The sequence below is a fragment of the Rattus norvegicus genome, chromosome 20, assembly GCF_036323735.1.
Source record: "Rattus norvegicus strain BN/NHsdMcwi chromosome 20, GRCr8, whole genome shotgun sequence".
Taxonomy (NCBI): domain Eukaryota; kingdom Metazoa; phylum Chordata; class Mammalia; order Rodentia; family Muridae; genus Rattus; species Rattus norvegicus.
The window spans coordinates 17403759-17421541 of record NC_086038.1 but is presented as its reverse complement, the minus strand read 5'-3'; the positions used below and the strand labels follow the sequence as shown (position 1 = coordinate 17421541).

Here is a 17783-nt window from a genome sequence, read left to right as displayed (position 1 = left end):
AATGTATCTTCGCATGAGATGTGCTTAAATGGCCAGTCCACATTTAATAGCAACCTGAAGGGAACGAAAAGGGGAGAACCGAGAACAAGAGCTGGGGAGCTCAAAACTGAAGAAAATTTTTAAAGAAACTTTGCAAAAAAGATCAACACTATCAACCCACCAAGATTCAACAGCTTCTAAGAAAGGTGCATCAAACGACAAAGTGTCATAGGTTGGTTTCTATTTGCAGTGATAAAACACCATGACCAAAAGCAATGGTGTGTGTGTGTGTGTGTGTGTGTGTGTGTGTGTGTGTGTGTGTGTGTGTGTGTGTCTTACAACTCTCAGGTCATACTCTATCACCGAGGACATCAGGGCAGGAACTGAGGTCATGGGGGTTAGTAGGGGAGGGCGTCCTGCTTACTAACTTGCTCTCCATGGCTTTGCTCGGGCTGCTTTCTTAGCCCAGAACTACTCAGCCCAAGCCGATACCATACACAGTGGGCTGGGCCCTCCCATGACAATCACTAATAAAGAAAATGCCCAACAAACATTCAGATGGGCCAATTTTATGGAGGCTGAGATGTGATTTTTTCATGATGTAACTGTTTAATTTTTTAGGGTCACCTATGTGCCTGCAAGCCCCTCACCTTTGCACCTATAAATAAACCCAATAAACTCGCTGATTCCCAAACTAATCTTGGTCAGACTCCGTCCTTTACTCTGTCATCATTGCCTTATCTGAGGTGAGGAGACATTTGAGTACTATCCACATCTCTCCAAGAGTCACCCAACACTGGATGCCATATACTTTCCTCACGAAAATTACTACAAGATAGTGCACTGGCTAATTTGCTAAATTTCACCTCCATACCATATGTATATAATTCAAAACATTGTGTTGCCTGGGATGAAAAGATACAATGTTATTTGTCAACAAAACAGAAAACTGTTTCAAAAAAAGAATATGTGAAGTAACATGTTTATTTATTGCAATAAGACCCTCAGAGTATTTTTGTGCAGGGTTTAAATGTGTGCTAAACAATTCCGGCCGATTTCCCGGCTGGAGAGACAGCTCAGTGGTTAAGGCACTTGCTGCTTTTCCAGAGAACAAGAGATCTGTTCCCAGCACCCCATCTTGGGCAGCTCACAGCCTCCTGGAACTCTCTCTCCAAGGGATCCCAAGAACCTGCACTCATGTAGCCCATACACATACATAAAATTAAAATAAATCCTTTAAATTATTCTTGGGGGGGAGGGCAGTGATTGGGAATGTAAAGTGAATAGATTAATTAATGGAAAAAATAAATAAGAAATAAATTGTTCTTGTTGCCTTCTAGAGATTATTTCCCATTAATTTGTTGCAAACCGAGAGAACAATGGGAATTGAAGACCAAAGGCTCGATGCCCACAATCTCCATTCTAACAAGGCAGGGGGCTAGACACATATTCCTGCCTTTAAAACTCAGCTGCCAGAGGAATTCGAGTCCTCAGCTATGAGGAAATCTCTTCTGGGGTCCTGGTGGGTTAATATTGGGCGTTCCCATGCAGGCTAGGAGATAACACTGTTTGCTCTGATAACAACTTGGCCTCTCTCCCTTTGCTCAATCTGAACTTGTCGAGCAGAGTCATGACATCTTGCATTCTTCCTTTTTCTCCCTCTTGCCCTGGCCCCTGTTGGGGATTTCTGTTTGCCCCGTACACTGATGGCTGTGATCCAGGATTCACATCCCTACTGCGTTCAATAAAATCTTGACACAGGAAGAGTTCTCATTTGGAAGATATAGATTTTGTAATGTGGGGAAGCTACAGAGTGAGAGTGTGTTAACTGTTCCAACCCCAGTGTTCACCTATGTGGCCTTGCGGTCTCCTGTTAGTCTAGCTGGTGTAAGGGTCATACCTCAGGTGGGAAGGTAGCAGCTGGATAGAAGGAAGGAGGGAGAAAGTGGAGGCTGGGGAAACCCAGGCTGGGTGACCAGGTACTTACAGGAATACACCAGCTTTATTTGACAAAATGACAGAAACTATGTCCAAGATTGCCTGTGATCTGTGGGTTAATATTCAGAAAGAGATGCTGGCAGATGGAAATTTACTCCTGGCTAAACCTTCCTTCTGCGAGTTTGGTGAGCTTTAAGCCTGGGATGTATCAGGTTCTCAGTAAATACCACATAAATTAATGATGAGTGGATATATAGCCTTTCCTATTTCTGTGTGTGTGTCTGTATCAATGTGTATGTCTGTGTATGTCTATGTGTGTGTATCTGTGTCAGTGTGCGTGTCTGTGTGTATATCTGTGTCTGTGTGTGTATCCATGTGTGTATCTGAGTGTGTGTGTATATATAAATATATATTTATATCTGTGTCTGTGTGTGTATCTGTGTCTCTGTGTATGTGTCTATGTCTGTATGTGTGTGTCTGTATCTGTGTGTGTGTGTGTGCGTGTATCTTTGTGTGTGTGTGTGTGTGTATCTGTGTGTGTGTGTCTTTGTGTGTGTCTGTGTGTGTATCTGTCTCTGTGTCTATATCTGTGTATTATATATGTGTGTGTGTGTGTTTCTGTGCCTGTGTGTATATCTGTGTCCCTGTGTATGTGTCTATGTCTCTGTGTGTGTGTGTCTGTGTCTCTGTGTCTGTATCTGTGTCTGTGTGTGTATTATATGTGTGTGTGTGTGTTTCTGTGCCTGTGTGTATATCTGTGTCTCTGTGTATGTGTCTATGTCTGTGTGTGTGTGTGTGTCTGTGTCTATGTGGGTGTGTGTATCTGTCTATGTGTGTGTGTGTGTTTGTATCTCTGTGTCTCTGTATGTGTACCTGTGTGTGTGTCTCTGTGTGTGTGTATCTGTGTCTGTCTGTGTGTGTGTATCTGTGTGTGTGAATCTGTGTCTGTGTGTGTGTGTATCTGTGTGTGTGTATCTGTGTCTGTGTGTGTTCATAATGTAGGAGTGTGAATGTTCAAGTGCATGAGTACAGGGCACACCTATCATATTGGAGACACTGGCTCTTATTATTCCCCTCAGCACATGCCAGGCTAGCCCACACATTCCACATATACCAGGCTAGCCCACAAATGTCCAGTGATTCTCCAGTCTGTGCCTCCCATCTCACCATAAACATGTTGGGATTATAGACACATCACTGCTTCCAGATTTATGTGTGTTCTGGGGATCCAAACACGGGTCCTCACACTAGCAAGGCAATCAGGTATCCTCTGAGCCCCCTCCCCTGCCCCCTTTCTCCTTGTGTTTGTACTGGTAAAACTCCCAGATGTTCAGTGAGCTCCTCAGAATCATGTGTAAAATCTTAAGTGGTGAAGGTTACAAGATGGGACATTTTAAAATATCATCCAACGTGGCCAGGGGCTCTGGAGTCTGGCTCAAGGTTTTGTTTCCAGATTGCACCTCTGGGCCTATAAATCACAGAAGGCAGACACTCATCTCTTGCTTTATGCAGTATTTCCAACACCCAACCCAGCATCAGATCCATACTAGATGCTCAAGCAACATTTAAACACTTGCCATCGCTCCATCTGGGGAACTGGGTCACTCTGCCTGAAACTGCCTGAAACGCTGGTGCCAAGGTTTCCCACGTCTCTGTGAGAGAGGCCATCCACTCCCTATCCTCATTCCCAACCCCATTTCCCAGTTCCCTCAGTGCAGGTGGGCAAGGCTCCAAGCCATCTCCCCACATTGTACCATCCTCCCTGCTAGCTCTTATTTTTATAAGGAAAACCACAGAAATGTAATCATAATGGAAAACAGTGAGTCGATCAATTACTCCATTGTCTGCATTGTAAAACGAATCCCAGAACGACCACAGACCTCCCGATCTCCAACCTCAGCGGCCAGAGATTCCCCTGAACTTCCAAGCTAGGTGGTTCCAGCCACTCTCCCCAGAGGATGACTCCCATCACAGTGACACTCTTTCTCTGTGACTTCTGGGCCAGTCCCCACAGGAGCCCTCAGCCTTCTTTCTCCATGTCTTCTGGGGGTGTCCCACAATGGTCCTCAGCTCAAAGCAGTAAAAGTCACATATTCCATCATTCACAAGACAGTGTGCTTGAAAAACTAAGTCCCCCACACAGAATGTAAACTTTTCCCCTCTTAGGATACTCCAACAGCTAGAGTTCGATCATAATCCCTGAACCACAGGCGAGCGAAAAGCAGAAACACAAACAGAGTTTCTCTGCTGGTCCCAACAGGCTCTGGTTTAGCCACCCAAGAAGCTCATGTCTCTCGTATGAGAACTCTTTTTCCAAAGAGAGACAGCCATCAGTGGCTCATTCTGTGAGGCTAAGGTCTACAGGATCATGACAAGGTTGGGGTATGAAGAACTTCCCTTTGACCTCGAACAGACTGTGTGACCTGGAAAGAATCATTGTCATCACACACTTCGGGTTCTTCTGCTAAAGTGTAGATCTAAGGCTGGCAAGATGGCTCAGTAGATAAAGGTGCTTGTGGTCGAGCCCAGCAACCTGAGTTCAATCCCAGGACCAAATGGTAAAAGGAGATGACCAACTCCTACTAGTTGTCCTCTGACTTCTACATATGTGTGATGGCATGTGCACTCACTAAATCAGTAGATAGATGATAGATAGATAGATAGATAGATAGATAGACAGAGAGACAGAGAGACAGAGAGACAGAGAGATAGGTAGATAGGTAGGTAGACAGGTAGATAGATAGATAGATAGATATATAGATAGAGAGATAGAGAGATAGAGAGATAGAGAGATAGATAGAGAGAGAGGTAGGGGATTTGGGGATTTGGCTCAGTGGTAGAGTGCTTGCCTAGGAAGCGCAAGGTCCTGGGTTCAATCCCCAGCCCTAAAAAAAAAAAAAAAAAAAAGAGAGAGAGAGAGAGAGAGATAGGTAGGTAGGTTGATAGATAGATAGATACATATATACATACATACATACATAGATATGTAGATAGATATATAGATAAATGTAATTTAACATACTTTACATATGAAATCTGTATATGAAATATGTAAAACAAAGGATTGAGCCAGTGAGAAGACTTGGCAAGTAAGGACACCTGATTCTATGTCTAAAAACCTAAGTTCAGTCCCCTGGACCAATACGATAGGAAAAGATAACTGATACATGCAAGCTGTCCCTGACCCCCACACAGGCATAGGGTCACATGCATCCAACCATGAGCTCACAAGATAGATAGATAGATAGATAGATAGATAGATAGATAGATAGATAGATAGATAGATAGAGATAGATAGAGATAGATAGATAGATAGAGATAGATAGATAGAGATAGAGAGAGAGAGAGAGAGAGAGAGAGAGAGAGAGAGAGAGAGAGAGATCTTATCTGTACTTTGGAATAACTGCAAGATTCCTTTTCTAAAAACCCTGGCCCTTGGTTAGATGTCTGTCACACGCGCCCTGACTTGTGCAGAATTTTAACCCCCAAAGCCATGATAATGATATCACTGGAGGGAACGAGCTTGGGTTGAGTGTCCTCTTCACCCTGAGTGACATAGGTCTCCTGTTTGCCCAAGCTAGCCTGAGAGCTTCGGCAAGTGATTAGAACTCATTTTATCATCTTAAAAACAGTACGTAATCCTCGCGGAAATTCTAAAAACAAATAAAACTTTAGAATGGAACCATCGCCCACATTCTTATGACCTAGCAATGTTATCATTAGGATCTGCAGATTCCTTCTGGGTGACACTGATTGCAACATTAGCATCTGTATGAGGTATTACTCTTCCCACCACCGTGGCGGACAACCCGATAGAACTGGTGCAAAGAGGCTTCTGGGAAGACTCAGCCAGTGAAAGTGCTTGTCACAGGAGCCTGAGAACTACAAGGTGAGCTCTGGAACCCATGTAAGGGTGAAAGGAGGGAACCAATCCCAGAGTTGTCCTCTGGTCTCCACATATAAGCTATGGTACTCATGCGCATGTGCATGTGTGCGTGGGTGCGTGCATGCGTGCGTGTGTGTCCTGCATGCACACACAATAATAATTCACAAAACAACTTAAGAGAGGACTGTCTTATTTTGTCTCACAGTTCAGAGGAAAGAATCTATTGAGACACCCCTTCCTCCTGAGGGACCAGCACACACGACAACGACGATGATGATGATGATGACGATGACATAGTATAGAATAGAGTTTATTCAGGGAATGGAGAGGGGAGTTAAAAGGGTAGTAGGGCAGAGAGAGAGAGGAGAGAGAGAGAGAGAGAGAGAGAGAGAGAGAGAGAGAGAGAGGGAGAGAGAAGAGGGGCCAGCTATAAGCACGTGAAGAGAAGGGGGAAGGGGAATTGGGAGAGAAAGGACAAAGTGGGAAGAGGTTAAGAGCAAGAAGGCTAGAGAGAGCAAGAGGGAGTAAGAGAGAGAGGAGGGGGCAAGCAGCCCCTTCTATAGTGTCAGGCACACCTGGCTGTTGCCAGGCATATGTGGGGGTGGAGCATACCTGGCTGTTGCCAGGTAACTGTGGGGGTGGAGCTTAAACAGAACACTAACAGAATCTGTCTTGTTGAGGAAGGACAATGATGGTATGGATTTGGCCTGTCGTGGCAGGAGCTTGTGACATAACTCGTTCCTCGTACCTCAACGAGTCAGGAGAACAAGGCTAAGCTATATCCCTTAACAAGGTCTGCCCTCCGAAACCATTCCCTCTAGAATGACCCCACCTCCTACAAGACCGGCAACTTCCCTAAACAGTGGCAACAGCTGAGAACGTAGCATTCGGTCACGTGATTCCATGGGAGCAATTCACATTCAAACACCTAACATTCTGCCCCCGGCTCCCATAGACTCATGGGTTCTACATGAAATCAAAATTCATCTCAAGGCAGTGGCCATGCCACCGTGTAGCTCACTGTGCAATACTCAAGTGTTCTCTGCCAAACAAATTGTTTTTTCAATTCAGATCGGAAAATGTCAGGACATAAGCAGGACACCATCAGGATTTTAGCCGGAACTTTATACAAATGGTCTCTAACCTGGCTCCCAAGAGAATCCTTAACCCTCTGCAAACCCACAAATGCGGCCTTTTAGCGATTCTGTACTCTCCAGTCTGAGTCCCCACCAGAATGAACCACTAAGCTCAGCTTGCAGCATTCTGGGGTTCTCTGGCCCATAGCTCCAAAACCATCCAAATTCCTCCTCCAAAGGCCTCAGGACCACGGAGTTAAGCTTGTCAAGACAGGGGCCCTACTTACTGTACAAATTGTATATATTAGCTATTTATCCCATTTCTGTGACAGGATCACCCTAAGCGATGAAGGATTTACAAACTTGACTCACAATTCAGAGGGAGCAGCCCATCACCGTGAAGAAGACATATGGCTGCTAAACTGGCTTGACCCACAGCGACAGGATGGGAATTTATTTCTCATCACTTAGTAAATCAGGCAACTGAAAGCTCATTCCAGGGACAGGTTCCATGCCTTCAACTAGGCTAGCCCCGCCCCTGCCCCGCCCCCGCTCCGCCCCTGTGAGTCCACAACCATCTGGGTGCTGGGTTTTCAGACACGTGAAGGGGTGGGGCTTCTTGTTCAGACTGCATTATTCAAAGAGCCACTATATCATCATCCAGTGACTGTTGCCCCTCAATGTTTTTCTGGAACTTGCAACCTGTACAGCCAAACTGCCCTTAAGAAGGCTGAACATTAACTTGTTAGTAATTAACTCCTAATAGGCTACACTATCCGAGCATTTGGGAAGGGAACGCCATCTAAGGCTGATTATGGGGGGGAAGGAAATCACTGGAAGACGAAGCCGTGATTTAAATAATAAATGGCCAAGTCTACCGCTCCCATTAGTGGTTTTTTCTTAAAGATAGCCTTACCAGCTTTAACCATAGTGTATCGTATTTCTTTGAAATTTTTAGAAATTGTATCGTAAATTTGTGGAAGGAGCAAATCCCATTATCATAGCACTGCTCCAAATGTGTTCCAAAGCAGGAAGGTGCTGGGAGAGTCTCTTGAAAAGAATTCTGTGATCAAAGGAGATTAGAGAAAGCGATGTCCTAAATCCTTCCAGGCTCCCAGAGCGCAGTTAATGTATCTTTTTTTAACATTTAAATTACATTGTACTTATTTTGTATCGGGATGGGGAACAGTAATAAAGAACATTTGGAGGTCAAAAGGCAGCATATTGGAGTTCTCTTCCACCATGTGAGTTTCGGGGATCAAATGTCTCGTGGCAAGCATGCGTGCCCATGGAGCCATCAGGTGGCAAGTGCCCATACTCACATGTGGTTCCACGCTTCGCTCTGCTACTGGGGTTTTGGAGACGGCAATGCAAGTCGACATTTACCCTGCGCCTGCCTTCAAGTACGCGGCTCGAGGGAAACACTGATACACTGCTCAGAGGATGGGAAAATGCAGCATAAGATGTAGGAGATCCAAGCTGGGGTTCCCTGACTCCCGGCGCATCCAGTTACTGCTGGAAACCTCAGAGGAGTCAGGAATGGAGACTCAAGGAGGGTAGGGGGGTACAGGCCTGAGGGCTGGGGATTCTCAGACTCCTAGACATGCAGATGCTGCTGGAAGTCGTGGAGGAGCGGAGAACAGAGAAGGCCCACAGGCTGAGGATTAGTTGTGGTTCTCTGGGAACACAGGGGCGCCTTCTGTGGAAGATTCCGGTTGCTCGGCTCTGTAGACAAAGGTTTTCTCCACGCTCCGCTCCCCACAGTGGTTCTTGATGAAAGAGACCGTCCTTGGTTCCAAACTGTTTATTGATTGTTCATTGTGGAAAACGGGTGCATACCACCTCCTCAGGGTGGACCAGAGGTTAAACAAACACCTTTTACAGGAAGGAATGTCTGGGAAGGGAAGCTTATTGGCTAAACTCTCAGGGTATGGAGAACCCTGTTCTGATCTACGTAACCACAGATCACGTTTCCTATGTAGGAAGGGTGGCACGTGTTTCAGGCCAGGGATTTGGTTGGGAGCAAGGAGCCACCTACTGTCTCAGGTGGGTTCCAGGGTGCCAGGGACTCTGAACCCACTCAACCTTACCAAGTTTCCTGGCACGATCCATTGTCCCACACCCACAGAGCCATCTCACAGGAGTACATTTAACATTTCTCTGCAAAGGCCACTTTTCTTTTTCCCTTCAGTCCTTTGTATCCATGAGCTTTCTTGGATGCTCATAAACTCACTTGAATTCAAGGCAGTCACTTGAATGCAGTACCAGCTAGCATATGAATCAAGCATGACGGTGAGCGCGGCGCAGGCATGGTGGTCAGCATGATGCAATGATCAAGATGGCGGATTTTCGTTGAGCACATTGCTTAACGTCTCTGAACTTCTGACTCTTCTTCTCTAAGTTAAGACTAAAAATGTATCTATGTCACCCGGTTACCTTCGACACACTTAGCCAGGACCAAACACACTGTAACTGCTCAAATACATGAGAGGTTCTCTGATCAGGTGGTACACTCAGGGTGGGGATGGAGGGTTTGTAGTGGGCAAAGGGAAAGGGCAGTCACCCTTCTTAATGAGAGAGCAGATTGCTTTTATCTTCCCAGAGAAGAGCCCAGGCTGTTCCTCCTTGTACCTTTCACTTTACGTCGAATCTCATCCCTAAACCTATCCTTTGTCACTGGTACTGGAACGGAGCTGCCTGGAATGTTTTATGAAGTAACAAATGTTTCCATTTGTAAGTGAGGGAGGAGCCGCATGTCTGCTTTTCCCCTTGGGGTTGCACACTGGGCTGAGCTGTAGGGAGGGAAGCTTACCTAGGGTGGGTGGTTGCAGGCTGGATCTTGGTCATCGGTGAGTGCCAGATAAAGCCAGGAATAGCTTCGAAAAATGAGTTCAGTTTTGGGGGTGGGGTGGACAAAAGCTATTTAAACCTTTGAGGGGTGAGTATGGGCTACGGAGGTAAGTGTACATCATTGGCCAGGGCCTGGGGGCTGGGGATGCCTAATTAGCATGAGGAGGAATTCTGGGTGCTGCTGAATATGACCTTGTAAGGGGAAAGTTAAACCTGACTAAGGGCTATGTGACCTCCTCTGGTGCGGCAAGGGTGTAGGACATAGGGCTATATACACCAGGACATGCAGGCTGGGCAAGGGCGGAGTGGTCCTACTCCTGCCAATCTCAGGATGAGATTTCCAGGTTTGGACACACCTCAACCCCATTCTTGCTCCAAGCCTGCTCCTCCCAGTCCCAGAGCTCCCTGGCCCCACATATGTGGGTGTGTGTGTGTGAATACCACCACCTGATAATTGGCATTTAGTAATTGCTCAACAAATTCTAAGATCTGGAGATGTAGCTCAATGATTGAACATCTGTCTAGCATCTACAAGACCCTGGATTTGCTCCTCGGGAGAAAGATGTATGGGAGGGGGAGGAAGGGGAAGAGGGAGAGAAAGAGGGGGGGGGAAGCAGAGAAAGAAAAGGAAAGAGGACAATAGTTGTACCCATCTGTGGTCACAGCACTAGGAAGGCAGAGGTAGGATGATCATGGGTTCTAGGCCAGCCTAGGTTTTACAGTGAGATCCTATCTCAAAAATAAAAAATGTTCTGCTACAATCCCATTTGCAATGTCATATGAATGAAGACAGGAAAACAGGAGAACTTGGGAACTTGGGTCTGTATTTTAGTCATGGCTGTCCTAAGAAACGGGGCTGTTAGAGTTGTGAGTGTGTGTATATGTGAGTGTGTGTGAGTGTATGAGTGTATGTGTGTGTGAGTGTGTGAATATGAGTGTATGTGAGTGTGTGAGTATGTGTGAGTGTGTGTGAGTGTGTGTGAATGTGTGAGTGTGAGTGTGTGAGTGTATGAGTGTGAGTATGAGTATGTGAGTGAGTGTGTGAGTGTGTGTGAATGTGTGAGTGTGAGAGAGTGTGAGTGTGTGAGTGTATGAGTGTGAGTGTGAGTATGTGAGTGAGTGTGTGTGAATGTGTGAGTGTGAGAGAGTGAGTGTGTGAATATGAGTGTATGTGAGTGTATACGAGTATGTATATGTGCATGTGTGTGAGTGTGGGTGTGTGTGTGTGAGTGTGTGTGAGTGTATGAGTGTGTGTGAGTGTATGTGAGTATATGAGTGTGACTATGTGTGTGAATGTGTGAGTGTGAGAGTATGAGTGTGAGTGTATGTGAGTGTGTATGAGTGTGTGTGTGTGTGTGTGTGTGTGTGTGTGTGTGTGTGTGTGTAAGGGATTGATTTGTAAGACTAGAGAGCCTAGCAAGTCCACATGGCGGAGAAGGTCCTCATGCTAGGGATTCAGGTGAAATGAGGTTATAGGTTGAAGGCAAAGCCATCACCAGGCAGCACAGCCCTCCAGTTGGGGTTAGGGGACATGAGTAAAGTCTTTGGTTTTATTTGGGTTTTTAGGTGACTGAGTGAGATGCACCCCATCATACAGAGAGCAGTGTACCATTCTCAGTGTTCACTGATTTGGTGCTACTTGTGGTGAGAGACATCCAGAATGATGAACGTACAACTGGGTACCAAGTCCCAGACAAACTGACGTGTACAATACACCATGTCAGACTGAGGTTCCTGTGACCATCCCTAACCTATTAAGGGAATTAACCGTATTAAGGGCAGATATGCTGGACAGGTTCCACTGCCTCACCAACGACTGGGATAAATCAACTCAAAGAGAAAAGGTTTAGGTTTTAATTTATCTTTAAGATTATAATAAAATTACATTTTTCCTTTCTCTTTCCTCCCTCCAAACCCATATGCTCTCCCTTGCTCTCAAACATATGTGTGGAAGAATTTTAACCCAGCAATATGGCTGCTCTGACTGGAATACAGACATACCTTTACTCCACACCTTTAATCCCAGACAGTGCAGGTGAGGTTAGCTGGCAGAAGGAAGCGGTCATGTTTGAGAGTGATGTCTAAACTGAGGGGCAGACAAACTGATGGATCAGAGGAAGATTTGACAGAATGAGTCAGAGATAGGATATCCCTAACTCTCAATGAGAACAGACAGGAAGGAGAGTCGGTTTAAGAGCGATGCAGGGAGAGGGTTAATCAGTTCTGTTCCGTCTGTTGTGTGAATTTGGAGTTGAGTTCACTTGTGAGTCCATGCAGTTCAGTGCAGGTGAGCAGAAGCAGTGAAAGCCAGAGAGTAAGAAAGAGCCAGAAGATGAGAACACACTGACAGAGTTCGTATGAGGCCAAGCAGAGCAGTTCAGTCAGAAACAGAGAAGCCAATTTGAATCAGTCAGCTTTGAGAGAAGTTTGAGCCAGTACAGCCAAGTTGAAGCAGCCACAAGAGTTCAGAAAGAGCTAGAAAGGGTGAGCCTATTCAGAAATGAGCCAATTATATCAGGTGAATAAAAGCTACTTTTACATACATGACTGCTTTTTCATTTGTATGAATATACATCATATACATATACATCATATACATATACAACATAGACATCATATACATACACATACACATAATATACATATATATTACATATATAGAGACACTAATATACATATACATAATTATAATCATATACATAATCATATGCATATATGCATACACATATACATCTATTCCCTGCTCGGTTTGTATAATATTACTTGTAGACATGCATTCAAGGCTTTGGCTCACATTTTCAGGGGCCTCTGCCATAACCCATTAGGTCTCTCATTTATTCCTATAGTGACATAGTACAGCATGTTGTATGTAGCATGTCGCTAAGGCTGAGACATAAAGAAATAGGCAAGAATTCTACAAGGGTACATCTCTCAATGACTCAAGACCTACTCCTAGACCCACCTCTTAAAGGCTCCAGCCACCCTTACTAGAGCTGAGGTGAGGACCAAGCCTTTATCACACAGGCCTTTGGGAACCACTTAGCATCCACACTATAGCAGGATAGGAAATATTTTATCACTGAAAGCCATCTAAAGAGTGTGCACTTGACAGGTTGGAGCTAAAAGCACATACTGCTCTTACAGAGTACCTGAGTTTGGTTCGAGCACACACAACAGCTAGCTCACATAAGCCTACAACTCCAGATGATCCAGGGAACCCCAAATGTAAACTACACACATATGGCAACACAGAGAGAGAGAGAGAGAGAGAGAGAGAGAGAGAGAGAGAGAATAAAATAAATCTTAAAAACAACAGCGTGCAGTTAATGCTATAAATGGTGAAAAGCCAATTAAAATTCAGTGATATGATCTCAGTAGCACTCAGGGAAGGTCAAGATATTGCCAGTTCATAGATGGTCTCCATCATTTCTGCTAGAAGTTGGACGAATGAAGCCGGTGAATTGTGTGCATGTGCGTGTGGCGGTAAAAAATAAAAAGGGGGCGATCGGTTCCTGCGGGAACCGTGGCTGGCAGTCGTGCTCTCGCCAGATCCGGCTCCAGGGGGCCATTGGAACTAGCACTAATTTATCTCAGCCGCTCCATGCTACCCCTAAGTACTCTCTGACCCAGGCAGCAATCTCTCTACCCATCTATTTCCCAGGGGGGGTTGCTACCACGCCAAATTAGCACTAGTTCCAATGGCCTCCTGGAGCCGAAACTAGAGAGACCACAACCGCTAGGGTATGCACAGGAACTGTTCCTCTCTTTTTAATTTTTTACCGCAACATGTGTGCATGCATGCGTGTGTGTGCGTGTGTTTGCACGCGTGCACATTTGGCTGCAAGACCTGGGCAGCCAGAAGTTGCTGTTAGGAATCTCCTTTTAGCCCCAGATCCAGAGACGATTTTCCATAAGATGGCCTGCCTGTCTTCTGCGGGAGGTATGTGAATCTTTCTCTCCTTGCTTTGCTGGTGTTTGGGAGTTGCGGAATCACTCTAAAAATAGATGACCACTTTAAGGAATGAACAGGAGTTATCTAGGAATGAAGGGGTCAGACCCAGGCTCAGCAAGACAGGGTTGCTTTCACAGCAGAGTGGAGGGGTGAAGCAGGGCATCCTCAGTGGTATTTTACATCTCTGACTGACTTACGCAAGAGGCGCGCTGGGTTTCAACTTTCCTGACACATGCAGCAAATGGGCTGTTGGAAAACGGCCGCTTGCAAAATCGGAGACAAGATGGAGCTGGGATAGTTTACAAAGACTAAGATCCGGACTGGGAAATGGCCCAGGAGTCTCTGTTTTCTTGTGGATGGCACAGTCAGCTCGATGGGTTGTGTTTGTCTGCTAGTGATATGTAAATAATCTGGGTTGTGTATTTACACTTGAACTGTTCACCGATTCCTGTTATTTCAGACCACATACGCCCACGAGGCTCCGGTTTCCTGGAATCCCTCACTGGAGTCCACGAGGAGTCATTGGGTCGGTATGCTATCTTTTGTTGATAATTGAGAACCTTCTGGATACAACACAAGAACTTGAACACCCCCCCCCCCTTCAACCACCGCCGGACTTGGCTTCGTGTTTGAAGAATTGCAGCACCCTTCTCTCTGTATTCAAGCTGGAATTTCTTGGGACTCTGTGACTATGGCTCAGGTCTAGTTCCAAAGGCCTCCACAATATGATTCAAAAACAGAAACAAGATCCCGGCCTGATAAATTATTCATAGATCTGCTTTGGACCTCATATTGCACAAGAGTTATTCAAAAGGTCTTCCTTTTATTAAACCAGAGTCAAGCTGCTGGGCAAAGATAAAGATTTCCGTGGGAGAGCAAATCAAACGGCCCCGTGCCGTTTATCACATATGCCGATTTTAACTGAGAACTTCCCCGGGGATATTAAATATTTTCCACATCTGATTTCCGAAGCGAGAGAGGAAACACAGATGGAGGTGAGTGTGCTTTGGATGAATTCGTGAGGCCACGGATACACTTGATATATCATATTTTCTTTTTTTCTCTCTCTTTTTTCTCCCCCCTCCCCCCCGGAGCTGAGGACCGAACCCAGGGCCTTGCGCTTCCTAGGCAAGCGCTCTACCACTGAGCTAAATCCCCAACCCCGATATATCATATTTTCTTTTCCTAAATGCTTGCGAGTGAGACAGTCTCTAGGAAAACCTCTCTGGTCTGAGATCAAGCCATGAAGATGAGTTAAGGCAGAGGCGATTGGCAGCATTTGAAAACGGAGATACCCGTAGTCAGGTTGATAAGTACGGAAATACGTTTTAAAATGCTCTAAGATTGGATAAGTTCATTAGGCAAATTTATGCAAAGAAAATATGAAATAACCCCTAGTGAGGTCAGTGGAGGTCACGGTGTGGACATTTGGGGTGGCCCTTAATTCAGTGGAAGGGAAGGACCCGGTCAGCTGACAGCACACGGGACTAATTGCAGCTTGCACTCTCCATTGCTAGGATGCTGTGCATTAGTGGGTAAACTGCTCACCCTTTCTGAGCCGTCATTTCTTTCTCTGAAAAATAAAGAGGCATGGGCAAATCATCTTAGTTCTCCTGTTTACCTTAAAAGGTAATTTTCTGGGGTTGGTAGAGCGCTTGCCTAGCAAACGCAAGGCCCTGGGCTCAGTCCCCAGCTCCGAAAAAAAGAAAAAAGAAAAAAAAAAGGTAATTTTCTGCTGTTCTGGATTTCTATGGTAATAAATGTTTTGGGGGAAAGGAATGAGCCTTTAATAGGGTTTGATATGAAAAGCTTTCTGGAAATTGATAACTTGACTCATGTTTTATTCTATTCTTTTTTCTATTCATTCAACAAAAATCGATGTTAAAAGTCCAGTGCCTACTATAAACTAGAGACTGCAGTGTTCCATCAAGGCTCCCCATGTAAGAAGTGCATTGGTCCTTTAATGACTTTATAGTCTGATGCCAAACGGAGGTGCACACATAGATAAATTTATTTAACAACTAGTGAAAGGAAACGAAAGAGGTATGTGCGGCAAGCTTTGCAGGAAGAGAAAGCACAAACCTGACCTAGAGGAAGAGATGCTGCTGGAGCTAATGGAGGAGTTGCGGTTGCTTGGTCTACATAGGAAGAGAGAGTTGGTGACACATAAAACATGAAAGTAGAAGTTAGCGTGATGTAGCACAGGTGTGGGCAAGAACTACACGTGAAGGTGCCTCTGCACCGGAGTTTCCCTTTACCCAGCAGCCACTGCTCCTGAAGAAGAGCAAGACCCGGAAGCACCGGAAACAGACTTATGAAGACCTCGGACCCTAGCCTTGATTCTGACTCTCTCTGGGATATGATGTCTGGGGATCTGTACTCTAAACCCAGCACCCAGTGTTCCAGAGGCAGCCTATGGTTGGAGACAGCCTTCTGTTGTGGCTTAGATGCTCACTTACCAAAGGTGATGGGGCAGCCCGGAAGCAACACAGCAACGTGGCCAAAGGTGGAAGCTTCTCAAGCCAGAACGATTCCTTCCTCTTTATGCTTTCCCGAGACTTTTGTCATGGTAAGGGAGAGCCGTGTGCACAGCTTCACCTTAACTTAATGTCCACTGTTGTCACATGAGTAACAGATGTGGGGATCGAGGAAAAACCCGGAGTTGCATTCTCTGAGAGAACTGATGACAACAGGGTGGACAAAAAAAAATGTGCTTGGTAAATATTGGGGTGGCGTGATGGCCAATCCCAGTTGTCAATTTGACTATGTCTGGAAGTCACTAAAACCCCAAGCAGCTGGGCTGGATTATTTGAGATGGGAAGATCCATGCTAAACCCGGGCCACACCTTCTGGACATGGATGAAGGAAGCTTGTGCTTTTTGCCTGCTTGCCCTCTCTCTCACTGGAAAGTGCATCTATCTTGCTGTGGAGGTAGTCCTTTGCTGCTGTTAGATCCCACTTCTTTAGGATTCCAATGAAGACAGGAAAACCGGCAGCTCCCTAGGTCGTCCCTGGGGCTCCAGCACCACATGGGGACTGCTGAGACATCCAAACTTGTGGACCGAACAGCTACCAGATCCTTGGCCTTTCCATCGGGAGACAGCTATTGTTGGACTGCTCAGACCGCAGCCTGAAAACAATTCTAATAAATTGCATATGGGCGTGCACGTGTGTGTGTGTGTGTGTGTGTGTGTGTGTGTGTGTGTGTGTTTTCATTCTATTGGTTGTATTCCTTTAAAGAATCCTGACTAATACAGGGGAAATCATCATCACTGGGAAAGATAATGAAACTGGGTGTTCAGGCCCAGCGAGATGCTTTGAAATGGGACCTAACCTTAGCAATAAGGCAGAACATTCCAAATATGGACTGGGACTTAAGCAACAGCAGTGTAATAAACACCAGCAGTCACAACACCAACTGACGTGTTAGTTTCTAGTTTGCAAAAACGAGAATAATAAAGCTTTTCGGAGTACTAAGCAGGGTTTGAGATGTTCTTCCTTGCAGGGTCAACTGTTAGTCTTCCCGTGGAAGGCACAGGACTCCTGAGTCAGATTAAAGGGACAACTCGTGGCTTATGAAGAGGGTAAAGCAGTGCCAGAGCATCCTGTGCCTCAGGGCCTCACCTCCCTGGGGAGAGACTAAGAGATGCCTTGGGAAAGTCCTGCTGAGTTCAGGCAGCAAGATCTATTCAGGAAGCATTCTTGTCCTTCACTCTTCTCTCCCTCCCTCTCCTTTTTCTCTCTCTCCCCTCCTTCTCCCCTTCGCTTCCTCCCAAACCCACTCTCGAATCATACAAACACCCCTCTTCTGAGACATGATGTGTTTTCCCATCGTGCCTTGCTCCTTTCCCATCATGCCTTGCCCCTTTCCCATCATGCCTTGCCCCCTTTTTCTCATCTGATCACACTATCGTCCTCTCTGAGGATGCTCATTCAGATGCCACGTGACAAGTAAGGCTCCCTCAGCAGATAGCCAAGTCTTCACATTCTTTGGTCTTTGACTTCCCAACCCCAAGAACCACAAGAAAAGAAATTTCTTTTCCTTATAAATCATCCAGGCGTGAGTATTTTGTTGCAACGAAACAAGACACAAAATGGAGGT

At 45.6% G+C, this 17783-nt stretch overlaps 2 long non-coding RNA genes across 2 annotated transcripts; both read left to right on the top strand.

Moving 5' to 3' along the window:
* Nucleotides 1–5631: 5631 nt before the first annotated feature.
* Nucleotides 5632–7761, top strand: LOC134483894 (uncharacterized). Its single transcript, XR_010061066.1, has 2 exons — nt 5632–5806; nt 7212–7761. It is a non-coding gene; the product is annotated as an uncharacterized LOC134483894 (long non-coding RNA).
* Nucleotides 7762–13774: 6013 nt separating this feature from the next.
* Nucleotides 13775–17158, top strand: LOC102548205 (uncharacterized). The gene is made up of 2 exons (XR_362127.5): nt 13775–14676; nt 15570–17158. It is a non-coding gene; the product is annotated as an uncharacterized LOC102548205 (long non-coding RNA).
* Nucleotides 17159–17783: the final 625 nt, after the last annotated feature.